Source organism: Schistocerca serialis, chromosome 7 (genome assembly GCF_023864345.2).
Source record: "Schistocerca serialis cubense isolate TAMUIC-IGC-003099 chromosome 7, iqSchSeri2.2, whole genome shotgun sequence".
NCBI lineage: Eukaryota > Metazoa > Arthropoda > Insecta > Orthoptera > Acrididae > Schistocerca > Schistocerca serialis.
The window spans coordinates 254,722,820-254,740,363 of NC_064644.1; the positions used below are offsets into that span (position 1 = coordinate 254,722,820).

The 17,544-nt window shown below is 43.8% G+C and overlaps 1 non-coding gene across 1 annotated transcript; it reads left to right on the top strand.

The window, feature by feature from the left end:
- Nucleotides 1-4,394: 4,394 nt before the first annotated feature.
- Nucleotides 4,395-4,469, top strand: Trnas-uga (transfer RNA serine (anticodon UGA)). The gene has a single exon. It is a non-coding gene; the product is annotated as a tRNA-Ser (tRNA).
- Nucleotides 4,470-17,544: the final 13,075 nt, after the last annotated feature.

The window sequence follows — 17,544 nt, forward strand, 5'->3', positions numbered from 1 at the left end:
ATCATCATCATCATCATTGGTGACCCGTGGCAGGCTTGGAGTCTGTAAAAACTGGACTGCGAAAAATTGCGACTTAGTACGGGTGCTGATGAGCGCGCAGTTGAGCGCCACACATACCAAACATTATCAACATCATCATTATGTTTAGTAAAGAATTGTGGAAGAAAAAATTTCGGTGCATTACTTTCTGGGCAACCGTCGTACTTCCCTCAGTCACACCATTATATTTACCACAATTACTTCACTCGAGGTAATAACCCCTACAGCTGAAAAATTTGCCATTTTCATGGCTTGAAGTTTTACGCGAAGTTGTAGGTTGTTCTTAACTTGAACACAGTATCTGACTTAAGATTTTTTGAAACATTTCTCAATTTTCTGGGATATAATGAAGTGAAATTGCATGGGGCTGGTTTTCATTTTTTTTTTCTTTGTTAGTTCTGTTTCCTGGAAGAGTGTATGTTGGCCTACTATTTGTTTTTGGTTTCATTGGGCTACTGTACGGACTCATAATTTCATTTACAATACAAACACTGTCTATTGCTATCAGCTTTAAAATATCGAGTTCTTCACGTACTACGCTGTGGTTTGAAGAGAAATGAAAGAGCCGATGTATCACTGAGGTGATGATGGCTTTGTTATATAGTGGTGGATGGCAAGAACTGGCACTGATGACGATATATGTTAAACTGGAAATGAATGTTTGTTGTCAGGTTTCTTAAAAATAACCTCTGGGTGGCACATGGAGTTTTCTTCTTCTCCTTTCGTTGTAACAATTTATCTTGGATGCATGCTTCCTATTGCTTGGGCAAATACGTTTGTCTCATTGGTGTCAGCCTGTAACAGTAATGAAATCCCGCCGACGTAACGTTTACTGTTAACAGATTTATCTTGTAATTGTGAAAACGTGGGAAAAAATTTACGTCTAAATCATTCACAAAAAATCTGCTGAACTGCCAGCCAGACTGTTACCCATCCCAAGACCATCTTTAAATAAGAGATTTTGCCAATGAAGGTGAAAAAATTGTTAACTAAAACAAACTTTAAAAATTAAATTAGTTCTGCACATTTAGCAGTGGTCATCTCATTATGGGTTACCAGATTACGTATGATAATTGCAGTAGTTTCTTTCATTGTGACATTAGGGTAGAGAGATTTTGCGTCAAGGAGTGTTAGTTTTGCATTATTTGGTATAAGTGTGTCCTTGATTACATTTGCTACTTCACAACTGTTTTAACACAAAATAGATTCTAAACGTGTAAACAGTCTTAAGTTCGTTGTTAAGAACATTGTTTAGTTCATAGCATGTTATGTTATGTTAACCGTGGACCTAGAAACGACACAGAGGCTCCGTCCCCGCCGCAGCTGCAGTGGTCCGCAACCCCACCACGACTTTCGTAGTCCAATTCACCTCTCCGCCGCCCCACACCGAACCCAGGGTTATTGTGCGGTTCGGCCCACGGTGGACCTCCCCTCCCCAGGGAACGTCTCACACCAGACGAGTGTAACCCCTATGTTTGCATGGTAGATTAATGGTGGTGTACGCGCACGTGGAGAACTTCTTTGGGCAGCAATCGCCGATATAGTGTAGTTGAGGCGGAATAAGGGGAAACCAACCGCATTCGTCGCGGCAGATGGAAATCCGCCTGAAAACCATCCACAGACTGCCCGGATTCGTACCGGGGACCGGCGCTCCTTACTGCCCGGAAAGCCGTGCGTTAGACCGCACGGCCAATCGGGCGGGCTTCATAGCGTGGTGATGGCATCTAGTTCACAATCAAGTAAATTGGATTCCTTCGTTTGTGAATCTTAACTTGAAATCTAAGTTGGAGAAATTTAGCGTTTATCATTTTAAGGAATTTATTTTCACATTCATTAATAAGAAGTGGTGAGCAGTCTACTTTCTTACGCAGAAGAGTCTGGAACCTTTCAGTTGGGTCTCTATGAACTATTATAACGTTTTCTGCAAAGAATCCGTTTGGCTTCCTAAGACAGTCACCTTCATATAAAACCCAGCTGTATTCGCCGTATCTGCCGGAAAGACAATTGCCTTCTCTTTATTGGGAGTTTTTAAAAATTCGACTTTCATGATTAACAACCTTGCAAAAGCTATATTGACTGTATAAGGCTTTGTTCACTTTAAAGTTTGTGTCCGTAATATCGAGATCTGTCACCTTAGCCGCTTCACACGCTGTTTTAGTCTCAACTATTACACTCTTAATATTTTCCTTACTAACATCTGGGGTGATATTATCTTGTAAACCTTTATTCAGCAAAGCATTTTCATCATCATTCAATTCAACGTTTGTTAAGTTAGCTACTTTGTCATTAAAGCGATGTTGTCCAATGCCAGTCTTACTTTTTACAGTATTTACTTTCTGAGGTTTCATCAATGTAGTAATGATTTGTTATACCTCTCTTCTATTTGATTCAGCGCTATTCCTGATCTTATGCTTGACACTGTTATCTGAAACTGAGTATTAGACATTTCGTTACTTAGCTGCAAAAGTATTTCGAAAGTTCCTCTGTTTAACTAGTCTGAGACCTAATTCAGTAGCTCTGACTCTTGACTTTAATTGATAAGGCAAGGGCTGAAAGCTGTTTAATTTTCACTTGCGCATACTTTCGAGTGATATCTGTTTCAAGATACTGCTTATTGAACTTAATATTCATTATCTCGGTGCTAATTTGCTGCTTCGGCTTACAAAGCCTTTTGACCCTGTCGTAAGCCAGACATGACACTAGCTTCGCAAGCGGATTAAAATAGTGATCCAGCAAGTGTGGAATGAATCTCGTTTATTTCTCTTTGACCGTAAGAGGTTTTGTCCTTGCACTACCGGGATGTGTCAGCAGTGACTGTCTTCATACATGCAGCAAGAAATGAGATATGAAATGCAACTGTTGGACAGATTACACCTTAAAACAAATAATTACGTCATAATGAAAATTTATTACTCTCATGAATGTGGAAACATGAGCTTAAAGTACGACAAGGCTTACCTGCTTTATAACGTGTCCAAATATAACAAAGCCATAATAACATCGTCACAAAATGTATACAAAATCAGGTTAGCATGGTGAAACATATTTAAACTGTGATGTAAACTAGGCACACTGCCGACCGAGTCATACTGCCAATAGCACTACTGTCAATAACAAACTACAGTACACCAGACACAACATTTGTTTCTGGAATGGGATCATTATATGCCGCTACTTTAAGTTTACACATATTCGTCAATTGTAAAATTGTACAGAACGCAATAAATGAAGAGGCCATAGTGGGCTTGCCAAACGTACAAGTTGTTACAAAGTAAAAATGTAGTAATGAAATACACGAATAATATTAGATATAAAATTGTTAAAAAGAAATGGTTAGCTCATAATATGTGATTCTGAGACAGTCTTATGATCATTTTAGATAGAAACAACAACATACACGAGCACAAGCTTATGGAGCTAATGCAATAATATAGAGTTGAGAGAATAACCAGTGAAATAATCGAAAAAAATGCAAATAAACGTCTAAAGAAATTATTCAGCTACGTCTGTGGGCTGTGCCGCCTAAATGCAGCTTAGGGGAGAAGTCAGAGGAACTTAACCGCCAGAGAGCCTCACTTTCCTTATGACACGCCGTTCCAAGAAATCTATGACAAATGATTGTAACACTTATTCAGTAAGATTACGTTGTTAATGAAATGTATTTCATAAACAGTGAAGAGAGAAAGAAACGCGAGAGTAGAATGAGATTTTCACTCTGCAGCGGAGTGTGCGCTGATATGAAACTTCCTGGCAGATTAAAACTGTGTGTCCGACCGAGACTCGAACTCGGGACCTTTGCCTTTCGCGGGCAAGTGCTCTACCAACTGAGTTACCGAAGCACGACTCACGACCGGTACTCACAGCTTTACTTCTGCCAGTACCTCGTCTCCTACCTTCCAAACTTTACAGAAGCTCTCCTGCGAACCTTGCAGAACTAGCACTCCTGAAAGAAAGGATATTGCGGAGACATGGCTTAGCCACAGCCTGGGGGATGTTTCCAGAATGAGATTTTCACTCTGCAGCGGAGTGTGCGCTGATATGAAACTTCCTGGCAGATTAAAACTGTGTGCCCGACCGAGACTCGAACTCGGGACCTTTGCCTTTCGCGGGCAAGTGCTCTACCAACTGAGCTACCGAAGCACGACTCACGACCGGTACTCACAGCTGTACTTCTGCCAGTACCTCGTCTCATTCTGGAAACATCCCCCAGGCTGTGGCTAAGCCATGTCTCCGCAATATCCTTTCTTTCAGGAGTGCTAGTTCTGCAAGGTTCGCAGGAGAGCTTCTGTAAAGTTTGGAAGGTAGGAGACGAGGTACTGGCAGAAGTAAAGCTGTGAGTACCGGTCGTGAGTCGTGCTTCGGTAGCTCAGTTGGTAGAGCACTTGCCCGTGAAAGGCAAAGGTCCCGAGTTCGAGTCTCGGTCGGGAACACAGTTTTAATCTGCCAGGAAGTTTCAACGCGAGAGTAAATCATTGGCACTGTACCACCAATTGGGGCTACGATTGCAGTGGCTTGACAAAACGGTGACAAAGGACGAAAATAATATTTTCTGATGAAATATGCGAGATATTTATTTGTTAGAACGCTGCATCATGCGTTCAGGAAGTATTGTGAAAAAGAACTGCACTGTAAACAGGCCATTGTGCGTTGGTATCGATAATTTAGGGATACTGGTTGTCGCTGTTAACAGAAAAGAAATACGCCAGATGCTACCGTGGAGATGGTGAGTTAAAGCCAAGTGCACCATCCAGAAAAATCAACGGTCTCCGCAAGCAACGAACTTGGAATTCCTTAGCCAACGGTGTAGATAATTTACGGCTATATATGGTGATTACATTTGAAACCGTACCCTCTGTAGCCTGTCCAGCAGTTAGAACCAGAAAGTTAACGACGACGCCCACAGTTTTGCGTCACAGTGGAGGGATCACTTGAGGATCAACATTTCGCCTTCAAGCGGACATTCAGCGACGAAGCAACCTCCCATTTACCTGAAAAGTATTCTCGGCACAAGGCGAGAGTGTAGGACATTTCACATACCCGTGATATAGTGGAGCATGAACTAGATTAGTCGAAGATTAAAGTTATCAGTGCACTGTCTCGGACGAAATTACATGGGCTGTTTTCCATCTGTGAGAAAACTGTGATGGGTACCCCTTAAGCCGATAGGTTATACTTGCGCTTGTTGTTAAAGTTGACTGCTGTTCCACAATTTATTATTTCATCGAGTCGGGGCACCTCCATATTGGAGCATCGATGTTCGTCGCTACCTAAACGACGAACTTCCGCAACTCTACAACTGGGCGTGGTGGTGAAGCAGATGTGGTTTTATCATTTTGGCTCCCAAGCTCACCTTACCTAACAACTTATGAGATTCTTGTTTTGGGGGTACATTATAGACTGTTTAATTTTATCCATATTTCGCTGCTTCAAACGTGACTGTATTCAATACACTGGAGGTATGAATTAAAAACGCCTTCAGTCACAACTTTTCGTGTTTTATTACGTACACGATGCATTTTGGGCCCTGTGGGTCCATCGTCAGGTATGATTTATCTTAATACATGTTTTATTTTTTCTCTTGAATGAGGTGAAATGCGTATTCCTGTCACGAAATAGTATGACCTTAGGTTATGAATTTCGTAAGATAAACGCGGAAAATACGTGCGATATAGTGGGAAAGATGAATCGTGTTTTAGCAACAGCAAACATTCTTTTCTTCATCACTTTCGTATAATTCACTTTATTCAAAAGTCACATTTGCTTACACATTTTTGTAAATACTTCACAGATGTTTTTATACATGGCGTAGCCGAAGATGAATGTATTCGTAGTGCTACAGATACAATTATTAAGCAATTGACATATGCAGAAAATAACTTTACAATAGGTCTTTAAAATTACTGAAACAACTGTGGCTTATGAAATCTGTTTGTACGTTTAACACAGATTCTGGTTTTTTTGATGTTGTGCAGGTGTGGGGCGGCGGGTATAATTATGGATTTTAGCAAACGTACTTAGTTACGGTTTGTAGTTCGCCGTCTTTCTCACGCGAGCCTGCCGCCTATTTTTGTGGTCATCCAGAAAGCGATGCAGAAGAGTCTGCACGTCCACATTTTTGTCCAGCCCACTCAAAGAAATGTTTCTATTCTCTTTCAGCTTAACTGGATCAGGACTATGATTATAAACGAAGGTATAGAGTTCAAGTTCATACATATATTTATTAAAGAATCTCTTGCACAACTCTTGAAAATCACGATGTTCAACTGACAGTAAATCTTTGTATCCTAAACAGCACTATTACCAGTTCAGAGGCGACGTCAACGGTACGTTCCTACCAAATGGTCTTTCGTGCTGACTACTAATACTCAAATAAGTGTTAGAAATAAATGCTCGCCACAAAAGTGGAAATATAGTCACCACTTGCCATGCGGAATTGTAATTATCGCGGACGGTACACTAACAGTTACTCTAGCGAAATCTAAGCAATCCAGGACTGTGTACAGTCCTCGCGAGTTCACTAACAGTTATTACAGAAAATACGAGTTTTGTGACAGTCCGTCTCTGACGGCATCCGAGGCAGAACGCAACTCGACGTTTAACAGACTCGGATATTACAGTGGCTGAGTGCGAAGTGAATCTTTCTGCTGCCTCTCGGGCTGTATTTACGTATATATGTGCCGCAGCGGACGGCCAAGGGAACATCTGCTGTCATCTGCCTTACGCACACGGCGGTAGTACCTGAACGATCGCTCACTCGGACACATAATCTTTAATAACAAAGGTATGAATAGATTTAGAATCTTCTTAATTTTTACATGCATTCTGGGAAACTGGTTGAAATCACAGAAGAAATTTCAGCTTTCTTGAATAAAAAATTTATCTTCCAGAATTTTTACAGTGCAACTAACAGTAGATCGTTACCTCTGAACTATAACTTTAAGAGACCTTGTATTGGTTGTTATTAACACTAAGATTCTAAAAGTTGATGCCACTCTATTACTTAGTAGGTTTTATGATATGCTGTAACCAAAATTTTCTTTCATTAAAATTATAGGTACTTAATGTACTACAGATGGTATATTTTAGTTAGAAATTTGATTTTAATGAAATTACTCGAAAACTATAAGAGGTAGTTTAACGTGGTCTCTTAATTATTATTTTTACGTTGACCTGAAGCATCACAGAAATTTTTACACTTGTAAGTCTAATATTTAGCGCCTTCAATTTTTCTTAAAAAATGGATGCTACTATAATTTTTATTCTATTATTTTGAAACTTGCACCACTTATTTATGGCCTCCATAGGCACATTATGACCAAATTTGTGCTTTCTAGCTTTAATATTTAGTGCTATTTACTTTTTTCTAGATCTATATTTTATTGTAAACTATTGATTTAACTACTTTATGACTTGTCATTTAAAACGTTATTATATTAAAGTATAGGTTGACATAGTTTGAATATGAAATTTTTACTTTTAATTTTATACTAAATTGTGGTGCAATACTTGTGCGCTACACGCAGACGCGTTAAAGGTGACGTGGCGCTAATAGCAGTGAACTGGTGTTAAGTCCCGGCACACTCACTCGGCTCTGTATCTTACTAACGATACAGCGCCTGTTTCTCTTCAGAAGTATATCTCCAAATCTAGGGTCTCACCATTGGCTTCATTATACTACCAAATTGTTTTCAAGACTGTTTCGCAGCCACTATTTGAATCTTTCACCACTTCGCTGGGTTAGTTGAACATTAGATTAATCAATTGCCGGTATCACAACAACTCGAAAACATCGATATTTATTTCCTGCTTTGCTTGTGGTTGCGGTCTTTAATCCGGAGGCTAGTTTGACGCATCTCTACATGCTAGTCTGTCGTGTGCAAACTTCACCTTCGAATAACTGCAACAGCCTAGATCCATTAGAACCTGGTAACTGTATTCGTCTCTTGGTCGCCTTCTCCATCCGCAAAGTTCCCTCCAACAGTAAACTGATGACGCTTTTAAGTCTCAGACTATGTACTTCCTTTTTGTCAAGTGGTGCCAGAAATTTATTTTCTCCCCAGTTCTGTTCAGCACCTTCTGATTCGTTACGAGCTACCCATCTTATCTTCAGCATTCTTTTGTACCAGTTCTTTATTTTAGTGAAGTAATGAGTGCTGATGACATCGGATCTAAGGCTGGTTCCACATTTCTGGATTCCCAGAAGACCTTTGTTAATTTTCCTCACAAGCAGCTTATAATAAAATTGCGTGTCCCAGTAGTGCGACTGAATTCGTGAGTTCACGTCTCCAAGGTCACAGTTTATAAACTTGAAGGAATTTCGTCGAGTGAATCAGAACTGATATCCAATTGTTGTTGGAGAAAATCAGAGCAGCCTTCATACATTGATCGCACATAACGCTGTTATTTCTTGTCGAGTGAAGTCATCTGAGTATCAAAACCGTTTGCAAAATTATTTGAACGAGACATCAGTATTCTGCGAAAAGCGACTATTGACTCTAAATAATGAAGTGCGTGGGGGGGGGGGGGGGGGGCGCACGAGAACTAAAAGGATTCCATTAAATTTCGCTTCCACCGTAAATCACACAAATCTACAGGCTGCCAGTTCAACTGAATACCCAAGTGTAAAAATTAAAAATAACTTAAAGTGGGAAGATACCATAGGTTTTGTTGTTGAATAGGAGAAAAAAATACGGAGTCCATTTGCAGAAAATTTTGTTGCTGCAACAAATCCACCAAATACTGTCTACACTACGCTCAGCCTTATTTCATAGGATACACAGAGGACATCAAAAGGTTCGAAGGGCAGCTCGTTATTTATTATCACGAAACAGTCGAGAGTATAAAACGAATATGACATGCAAGTTGGGGTGACAATCAATAAAGCAAAGGCGTTTTGTGTATCTTCATGTTTTTACGACGCAATAATAGATTCATAAAATTTTGAGCGTGTAGTCGCATAAACTCCATTTAACGTTTCGGCTGTGTACCGTTCCGCCTTCTTCAGAGTGAGCAGAAAAACTGACGTTGCAGCGCTTGCTCTGTCCTTTTAAACACGCGTACCGTCCAACTGCGCGTGTGACCATATATGCACAGGCACCAGAGACGTTACTCGACGGCAAAGAAGTACATATATGGTTGTTGACTGATTTGGGGAAAGGGACCAAACAGCTTGGTCATCAGTCCCATCGGAATAGGGAAGGATAAGGAAGGAAGTCAGCCGTGCCCTGCCATCCCGACATTTGCCTGATTTAGGGATATCACGGAAAACCTAAATCAGGATGGTCGGACGCTGGTTAGACCCGTCGTCCTCCCGAATGCGAGTACACATAGGCATGAATTGGATCTGTGGTTACTTGGTTAATCCACATTGGGAAGTGGATGTACCATTGTGAGCTGTGCTATGGTGACATTTTTGAAGTTTACTGCACACAACGCCGGATACCATGAGTTATCCAAGCTGAAACCACAATCTGCGTTTGTTAAATTCTTCCCCAAACGGATGTGAACTCCTTATATCTCCACCGAGCCGCAAAGAAATGTATTGGACTCTAGGATTCCGACGTTTTCGAACAGTACTGTATGACCAGTGTCAATGCAGTCCTACGTCGCTACCCATCTACTGTACTGTAAGTGCCAGGCCTATCCACGAAATTCCGTCGATCTTTCATGGGTTGTACGAGTCGTCTTCCCGATGTATGAAAACTACAGTCGCAGGGGAACTTGAAACTCCAACCTGCCGCTGCATCAGAACATCTTTAACAGAAAGAGTGCATTTTTAAACAGACTACCGATATCGGTTTGAGTAGTCCTTTGTCACCCTTTGCGCTGTAATCTGCCAGTTGTAAACCAGGTTTATTTTAGATATATGTTCATGACACGCCTGTAATGGGGCCCCGTGATGAAGAAATATGACAAGAATTTTTAAAACATATTAATTATACCTAGGACAAAACCAGTTTACAGTCGAAATCGAAAAGGAGGGATACCTTCCATTTCTTGATGTTTTGGTTTGGCGCAAATGTGGTGGTACTTCATGAGAAGCAGTGTTTCGGAAGCCGACGCATTAGGATTTGTATATGAGTACAAATAGATGCCACCATCCTTCCTAAATGACCAGAGTTATCAGAACATTAGTTCACAGTGCTCATATCATTGCTAATGAGAGCTCTCTGCCGGATGAGCTTCCACACACAGAGTTTTTGAAGCCTCCGGGTGTTCTCCACAACAGATACATTGGTCGCTACGAATGAAATCGAAGGTAAGTATAAGGTAAGTAGAAGACGTTGCGGAAATTTAAATCCATGAACGTTGCGGAACATTTAAATCCATGACTTACCCTCCGTATGTGGGAAGCTTATGGTCAGAAAACGGAACGACCATCAGGAAATACGTAAAAGTGAATTTTTCACTCTACACTGAAACAGCACCACACTTGACATCCATTAAAGATGGTTTAATGCTCCGGAACGCTGGGTCTGACGAGATGCCCTACGAGTGCGGTCTGTCATACATTGGACAGAAGACTCGTACAGTCCGTGGTTATCGCAACTCCTGCAGCTGAATAAATGGGTTGCAACAGAGCACTGAATTGACACTGGTCACTCTGTACTATACGAAAACGTTTGTGGTCTAGCGTCAGCTTCATCTTTTTGGGACTTTGTGGAGAAAGAAGCAGCTGAAATTCGATGGTAAATATTGTAGTTAATGGAGATAGCGGTTTCGGCTTCGTCAAGTCAGTGAATCAGGCTTTCTCGTCAATAAACATCCGAAAGACGTAGCCATAGTCCGGTCCTCAGTGATACACAGACTTCCAAGCTTGGTACGACCGCGTAAACACAGATTCAGTTGATGTATCTGAAGAATCAACAATGACCTTTGGCATGCGGTTGCAGAAGGCATCGGAAACCACTGCATCAAGGACACATAATGCGTATACATAGGAAATGGGGCCTGTGATTGAAACAGTGTCATAAAAAATTTCCTGACTGGACCCCCATTACAATCTCAGGAGAGGACTCACAAGGGGGAGGTGAATGTGAGAAAAAGATTGAATAACCAACGATATGATAATGTTCTTTGAGTCGAGGAGTGGAATGTAAATGATTTTAACATGGTAGGGAAGCTGGAAAATCTGAAAAGGGGAAGCTAAGGCTCAGTCTAGATACAGTGGGTGTCAGTGAAGTGAGATGGATATGAGACAAGGATTTCTGGTCAGATGAGTACAGGGTAATTTCAACAGCAGCGGAAAATGGTATAACGGGATTAGGATTCCTAAAGAACAATGAGGTAGGGCAGAGTGTGAGCTACTGCGAACAGTTCAGGTATACATGCTGACGTTACAGGACAAAGATAAAGAGGTAGGGAAAGTATATAAGGATACTGAACTGGTAATATAATAGTCATGGAAGACCGGAATGCGACTGTGAGGGAAGGAACAGAAGAAAGGGTAGTGGGAGAATATTGGCTTGGTAGTAGGGAATGAGAGAGAAGAAAGGCTAATTGAGTTCTGCAGTAGATTGCAGTCAGTAACAGCACACACTCTACTCAAGAATCACGAGAGGAGGAGGTGTACTTAGAAAAAAGCCTGAGAGATACGGAAAGATTTCAGTTAGATTACATCATGGTTAGCCAGATATTCCGAACTCAGATATTGGATTGTCATGCGTACCCAAGGGCATATGTATAGTCAGATCACAATTTAGTAATTTTATGAAGAGTAAGCTAAAGCTTAAGAGACTAGTCAGGAAAAATCTCTGAGGCTCTACGTTCGGCGTTAATGAATAGTTCAGTAGGCATTTCAGTTGTAGAGAAACGGACATTTTTCAGACAGGTACTCAGAGAAGTTGGACAGAGAAACTTAGGTACTGTGGAACGTAACCAAGAAGAAACCATGGATAACAGAAGAAATAATGCACGGATGAAGAAAGTTGAAATATGTTCAGAAAAATTCAGGTATATAGAAATACATGTAATATAGGAATGAAATAAATAGAAAGTGCTGGGAAGCTAAGGCGAAACGGCTACATGAAAAAGGCGAAGAAATCAAAAAACAAATGACTATCGTAAAGACTGACTCAGCACATAAAAAGGAGAAACAAACTTCGATGAAATTTAATGTAAGGGTGACAACATTAAGATTGAGGAGAGAGCAGGTAGATGTAAAGCGTCCGTTAAAGGCTTCTGTCAGGGGGAGGACTCGTCTGCTGAAGTGATAGAACAAACCGAAGTCGATATGGAATCCAGTATCAGAATTTAAAAGATCTTTGGAAGACTTAAAATCAAATAGGGAGGAAGGATAGATAAAACTCCGTTGACATTCCTAAAATCGTTCGGGTGTAACAGAACGATTGTTCACGTTGGTGTGCTTTGTGTATGAGACAGGCGATGCACCATCAGGCTTTTGCTAAAACATCTTCCATACAGTTCCAAGGATTGCAATAGCCGACAGGTGCAAGATTTATCGCACAATCAGCTTAACAACTCTTACATACTAATTACTGACAGGAGTAGGACGTAGAAGATGGGAAAATAAAAATTACTATGTGTTGGATGACGATCAGTATGTGTTTAGGAAAGGGGTCAGAGAGGCAGTTCTGGCGTTTCGGTTGGTAATGGAAGCAACACTGAAGAAAATCAAGACATTTTCATAGGATTTCTAGACCTGGGAAACGCTTTCGACAACTTAAAATGGTGCAAGATGATCGAAATTATGAGAACAATAGGGGTAAGCTATAGGGAAAGACTGGTCATATAAAAGAATCAAGAAGAAACAATAAGAGTACTAAGTGATCGGATAAAAATGGGTGTATGATGGGGATGTAATCTTTCATTCCTACTGTTCAGTGTATGCATCAAAGAAGCAATGACGGAAGTAAAAGAAAGACTCAAGACTGGGTTTTAACATCCAAATTATTAGTAATAATTTGCTACCCGCAGTGAATGTGGAGAAGAATAACAGGATCTGCTGAATGGAATGAACAGTATAATATGTATTGAATATAGTTCTAAAGTAAATCGTAAAAAGACGGAGGTAATGAGATGTAGCAGGAATGAGAATAGCCAGAAACTTCATATCAAATTGGTAATCACGAAGTGGATGAAATTAAGGGTTTTTGTTACCTAGGCAACAGAATATTGCTTGACCGACATAGCAAGATGGATATAAAAGGCAGGCTAGTACTGACATAAAAGCATTTCTGACCAAACGAAGTCTGCTAGTATAAATCATAGCCTATCATTTGAGGAGAACTAATGAAAATGTACATTTGGAGGACAGAATTGTATGGAAACCAAACATGGTCTGTGGAAAACCTGGAACAGTAGAGCATCGAAGCATCTAAGATGTGGTGCAACAGATGTTGAAAATCAAGTGGACTGATACGGTAAAAAATGAGGAAGTTCTCCATAGAATCAGAGATGAAAAAAAATGTATGGAAAACACTTACAAGAAGAAAGGTATAAATGATACATCTGTTAAGCCATCACCACATGAGTTCCACTGTACTATAAGAAGCTGTAGAGGGAGACAGAAATGTGTGCTTCTACAACGCTTTTCTTGTTTGTGTACCTATGACTGCATGCGCAGTGGCGCGATCAGCGGGTTTAAAATAACGGATCGAGTGATGCAGCGATAGTCTTTCAGCTAACTCTGAAGATGGTTAAACCGTACGCGGCCGAAATATTAGCAAAAGTGGAACGTAGCGGCCGCACACCCGAAATTCAATGGAGCAACAGCATTTTTCGTTGTGATATTTTCAGGAACTTTCAGTCACCAACTTTATCTTCCGAATTCAAAAACATTACATAGCGAGAAATCGTAATTGTAACAGAATAAGACAAATCAGAGCTAGCATGGAATGATTCAAGCGTTCGTTTTTCCTACTCCCGCTTCGAGAGTGGAATGGTGGAGAAATACGGTAGTGTGAAAGCTCTTCGATTAACCTCTGCCAGTCACTTAAATGTGAATTGCAGTGTAGTCATGCACGTGTATATGCAGACATAGTACCAAATTACCAAAGCTTCTAGCCTACCCGTGTCTGAAACGCTTAACATTCAGGTTTCCCGTCCGCACGAGGCGACACTCCTGACAAATACCTTCGGAAAAGACTTCCTGACACATAAATTTGTAATGAATGTTGAGAAATTCCTGCCTTTTCAGAAAAAAATTTCTTTCGTGTAGCCGGTTTGTATTTTATACACTCCTGGAAATTGAAATAAGAACACCGTGAATTCATTGTCCCAGGAAGGGGAAACTTTATTGATACATTCCTGGGGTCAGATACATCACATGATCACACTGACAGAACCACAGGCACATAGACACAGGCAACACAGCATGCACAATGTCGGCACTAGTACAGTGTATATCCACCTTTCGCAGCAATGCAGGCTGCTATTCTCCCATGGAGACGATCGTAGAGATGCTGGATGTAGTCCTGTGGAACGGCTTGCCATGCCATTTCCACCTGACCCCTCAGTTGGACCAGCGTTCGTGCTGGACGTGCAGACCGCGTGAGACGACGCTTCATCCAGTCCCAAACATGCTCAATGGGGGACAGATCCGGAGATCTTGCTGGCCAGGGTAGTTGACTTACACCTTCTAGAGCACGTTGGGTGGCACGGGATACATGCGGACGTGCATTGTCCTGTTGGAACAGCAAGTTCCCTTGCCGGTCTACGAATGGTAGAACGATGGGTTCGATGACGGTTTGGATGTACCGTGCACTATTCAGTGTCCCCTCGACGATCACCAGTGGTGTACGGCCAGTGTAGGAGATCGCTCCCCACACCATGATGCCGGGTGTTGGCCCTGTGTGCCTCGGTCGTATGCAGTCCTGATTGTGGCGCTCACCTGCACGGCGCCAAACACGCATACGACCATCATTGGCAGCAAGGCAGAAGCGACTCTCATCGCTGAAGACGACACGTCTCCATTCGTCCCTCCATTCACGCCTGTCGCGACACCACTGGAGGCGGGCTGCACGATTGTGGGGCGTGAGCGGAAGACGGCCTAACGGTGTGCGGGACCGTAGCCCAGCTTCATGGAGACGGTTGCGAATGGTCCTCGCCGATACCCCAGGAGCAACAGTGTCCCTAATTTGCTGGGAAGTGGCGGTGCGGTCCCCTACGGCACTGCGTAGGATCCTACGGTCTTGGCGTGCATCCGTGCGTCGCTGCAGTCCGGTCCCAGGTCGACGGGCACGTGCACCTTTCGCCGACCACTGGCGACAACATCGATGTACTGTGGAGACCTCACGCCCCACGTGTTGAGCACTGCGGCGGTACGTCCACCCGGCCTCCCGCATGCCCACTATACGCCCTCGCTCAAAGTCCGTCAACTGCACATACGGTTCACGTCCACGCTGTCGCGGCATGCTACCAGTGTTAAAGACTGCGATGGAGCTCCGTATGCCACGGCAAACTGGCTGTCACTGACGACGGCGGTGCACAAATGCTGCGCAGCTAGCGCCATTCGACGGCCAACACCGCGGTTCCTAGTGTGTCCGCTGTGCCGTGCGTGTGATCATTGCTTGTACAGCACTCTCGCAGTGTCCGGAGCAAGTATGGTGGGTTTGACACTCCGGTGTCAATGTGTTCTTTTTTCCATTTCCAGGAGTGTATATTCCTTATTGCGAATATAATCTATAATTTTATTGACATCTGGAATAATCTAGTCTGCTGCCGGATATTTGTGTCGCTCTGGCACATTATTTCGGTCACGTAACTCGTTGCCTTCTTCAGGTGCTACCTGAGACTGCCGTTTTGGAGAATCTTGTCGACTATTTATGCCCAGAGGGTGCTGGGTGCTCTCTTTGCCGTCCAAGCCCTCCTGGCGCTGTTTGTAAGGTGTTGTCTCTTCCCCGGTGCTCCCTCGGACGTCAGCGCCCGACTTGGTCGCCATCTGTGGCAGCTCTCTGAGGCCCCTCCTGTGTCGGACATTCCGTTCGCGGTCGGCGCCCGCCTGGCGCTGCTGCTGAGGTGTTGGCACATTCCTGGTGCTCTGACGGTCGGCCGCGCCCGTCTCTTCCATCGTCTGCAGTCGTGGCGGCTGTCATACTTGAGTGAGCGATGCCATGCGAGCAGCACCATGCTACTCAACCGCAGGATGTGGCGGACCGCTGCCCGGCGGGACGGGCTCGGGCGACCGAGTCAGCTCCGTCGGCGGCCCCATCCTGCCCCCCACGAACGACGATCCAGCAGATGACAATGGACTACGAGACGGCACATTCAAGGGAAACATGCCCGTTTACGGCGGAGCAGTTGTACCTCATCTTGCACCGATTGGCACGGGATATTGATTACCCGGAACGTGCTGCCGACGAACGAGCTTTCCGCTTCTTCCGGCACTACTTAAAGTAACTCGGTCGCGTGGTCGATGAAGGCGAGAGTGTACCGTCGGGAGTCCTGCCAGGCGTGTCGAATGAAGACGACAGTGTTCTGCCAGCGGCGGCCCCGATGAGTATAGCGCCTCCAGTGCCAGTTGCAGAAGAAACTGGAGCACTGCTGGCTGCCACTCCGGTCTCTTCCAGTGAAGAGGCCACAGATAGACAGGAAACTGTACCGCCAGGCGTCACGAGAGAAGACGTCACAGTCCTGCAACGCGACAACACGATCATAGACGCCATGGTAACAACGCAGCCCTCCAAGAAGAGGCCGGCAGCAACGGAGGAGGACGACTCCTCCACATTCTCTCAGTCTGTTTGCAGGAGGAGCCAGAAGCAGAAGATGGCAGACGACCCTGCCCCCTCTGAGGCAGACCTGGCGCCAGACGACGTGTTCACCGTCCCGAAGCGGCGGCACACTGCTCGGGCCAAACGGCTCGAAACAGTGCGGCCGCTCCCGACGACGAACTCATTCATCGACGTCGACGAGCCAGAGGCCACTGAGCCACACAACATGGGGCCACCCGCCCCACCACCGATAACTGTCTCATGGAAGGACACTTACAGGTCCTTCCTTGATAAGTGTCAGACAGTTGCGTCCGCTGCCAATGTCAAATGTGTCAGGCGAGACCTATACTGGGTTTCCACCGCCACCATGGATGACTACCGAGTAGCCATATAGATCATCGAGAACGACAAGCTACACTGCTTTACTCATAATGCGGATCCCGTTGAGCAGCTGAGGGTGGTCTTCCGCCACCTCCCGCTGAAAATGGAGACTTCGCACCTCAAAGACGAAATGGTGGGGCTGGGCCACATGGCCAGCTCCGTAACCACCATGAAGTCGCCCAGGACGAGGCGAGATATGTCTCTTTTGCTAGTTGTCCTCCCGGACAACTTTGAAAACCGGAAAATCTTTCAATTGCAGATGGTGGCCCGGATTGGGGTGGAAGTGGAGCCGCTCAAGGCCAAGGGGAGGCGCGCCCAGTGCTTTTCCTGCAGCGCCTTGATCACTTTGCGCGCTACTGCTCCATGCTTGCCCGCTGTGTCAAGTGCGCCGTCTCCCACCAGAGTAAGGACTGCACTAAGAAGAGAGACGAGGCGCCAAGTGCTGAAACCGTTG